Below are 2,500 nucleotides of genomic sequence, written 5' to 3'. Positions count from 1 at the left end.
GTACTCGTCGTCCGACGATAGGTCGCCCGGAGGCTCGTACTCCTCAGGCTCCGCCTCCACCGCAGACAGCCCCGCCCCCTTTGGTACCTTAGTCACCGCCACCGATGGCAGCTCAGTGTCACCCTGAGAGGGAGGGGGATAGAGGGAGAGAGAGAGAGAACAAAACAAAACAAGAACAAAAAATCATGTGGCATAGATGGAGTGTACAACCAAATGCTAAAACACAGCACACCTAAATTAAGAGAGGCCACGTTAAAATTATTCAATTTAATCCTGTCTTCAGGCCATTTTCCAGAACAATGGAAGGTGAGCCACATCACTCCAATCCATAAAAAAGGTGACAAACTTAATCCTAATAATTATAGAGGCATCTCACAAGGCAGCAATTTAGGGAAAGTATTCTGTGGCATCCTGACCAATAGAATTCAAAAATGTATCCAGAACAACAATATAATAAAATTCATCCCAGATTGGCTTTTCTCAAAACAACAGAACAACCGACCATGTATACACTTTGCACACACTCATAGAGGAACACGTACAAAATGTTAAAAAAGGTAAAATATTTGGCTGCTTTATTGACTTTAGCAAAGCTTTCGACTCAGTATGGCACGATGGACTTATGTTGAAATTAATTGATAGTGGAATTGGAGGCAAAACGTATGACATCATTAAAGATATGTATAAAAACAATAGATGCTGTGTAAAAATTCACAACAGACTAACAGATTATTTTGATCAGACAAAAGGAGTTCGACAAGGCTGTTGCTTAAGTCCAACCTTATTCAATATATATATTAATGATTTGGCCACAAAAATTGAAAGATCTTCGTCCCCAGGTCTTAAACTTCTAAATAAAGAAATGAAATGCCTGCTTTTTGCCGATGATCTCCTCCTACTCTCCCCGAGTCCAGAGGCGCTTCAGGAAAGTCTGAATATTATCAACGAATACAGTATAACATGGGCCCTTCCAATTAACCTGGATAAATCCAAAATCATTGTATTCCAAAAAGACATTCCAAACACAATAATTATTACAGCTTCACAATTGGCGAAGAAAAACTGGAACAAGTAAAAACATATTGTTATTTAGGACTAACGATTTCTTCAACTGGACTTTTTGATGGAGCAATAACAGATCTAACGGAAAAGGCAAGAAAAACCTATTACATGCTCAGGAAATCACTACTAAAATATAACCCCCCCATAAAACTCTGGCTAAAACTTTTGATTCAATACTGAAACCAATATTACTGTATGGGAGTGAAGTTTGGGGAACTAAATTTAAAATAAATTGGACACATGGGACAAAAGCCACCCCGAACTATTCCACTTGGAATTCTGCAAAAATATACTGGGGTGTAAACAGGAGTTGCCCTAACATAGCGTGTAGAGCAGAGTTGGGAAGATACCCACTCCTTCTAGACATACAAAAGAGAGCAGCAAAATTCTGGAACCATCTGCAAATAAGCAAACCAGACAGGCACCACCACACTGCTGCCCAACTGAGGGATGGACACCCAGAGAGAGACCCCTTCAACTACCTTGTCCAAAAACATGGGCTCAGCAAGAAAGACTTAAGCATTGCCTCAAAACTAAAACAGTTAAAAGAAAGCTGTATAGAAATTACACTAACTGCTGGAAGAATCAAATGAAAGAATCCAGCAAGCTAAATGTATACAGAACATTAAAAAAGGACTGCAAATTGGCACCATACTTAATCCAAATAAAAAATTATAAACAAAGAATTCTATTAACAAAGTACAGGCTCAGCGACCATAGTCTTGCAGTAGAAAAGGGGCGACACAGACAATGCTGGGTGGCTCCCGAAGGGAGACTATGCGTCCACTGCAATATTAACGCTGTCGAAAATGAGCCTCATTTTCTGACGGAATGTACAAAATACCACAATATAAGAAGTGCATATTACAAACAATTTGAATACATCCACCCAGGTTTTCATAAACCTAAACGAACCAACAAAACTACCATTCCTCCTGGGGGAAATAGAGACCTGTAACATTTTAAGCCTCCGAATATGTGCAGTCCTGCCACATCCTCCGAGAGCAGGCCATAACAACCAATAAACATAGGCCTGAACTCAATAGTGGTTTTTTTTATTTTTTTTTTTTTAATCTATTCTTATCTGTCTATGTTTTTCTTTACGTAATTATTATAATTGTAATGTTTTTTATTTAAGCATTTTTATTTTATGTATTTTTTATTTATTTTTTTATTATTTAATTAACTTATCTGTTCCTGTATTACCATTGGTTGTTATTATTGTTGTTATTATTATTGTTCTTATTGTTTAAGTGCTTTGGCAACAGTGTCCATACATTCATGCCAATAAAGCCATTGAAATTGAAAATTGAAATTGTGAGAGAGAGAGAGAGAGAAGAACGAGAGGGAGAGAGAGAGAGAGAGAGAGGAGAGAGAGAGAGAGAGAGAGGAGAGGAGAGAAGACAGAGAGAGAGAGAGAGAGAGAGAGAGGGAGGAG

At 38.2% G+C, this 2,500-nt stretch overlaps 1 protein-coding gene across 1 annotated transcript in view; it reads right to left on the bottom strand.

Annotated features, from left to right (window-relative positions):
• Positions 1-156, bottom strand: part of cavin4a (caveolae associated protein 4a) — a 950-nt gene extending 794 nt beyond the window's left edge. The window contains exon 1 of the mRNA XM_031579409.1: positions 1-156. This exon is cut by the window's left edge and continues 126 nt beyond it. The gene's annotated coding sequence lies outside the window, so the exon portion shown is untranslated.
• Positions 157-2,500: the final 2,344 nt, after the last annotated feature.

Source organism: Clupea harengus, chromosome 13 (genome assembly GCF_900700415.2).
Source record: "Clupea harengus chromosome 13, Ch_v2.0.2, whole genome shotgun sequence".
NCBI classification, from domain to species: Eukaryota; Metazoa; Chordata; class Actinopteri; order Clupeiformes; family Clupeidae; genus Clupea; species Clupea harengus.
Note: the sequence above shows the minus strand (reverse complement) of the source record. Positions and strands in the feature narration are given on the sequence as shown.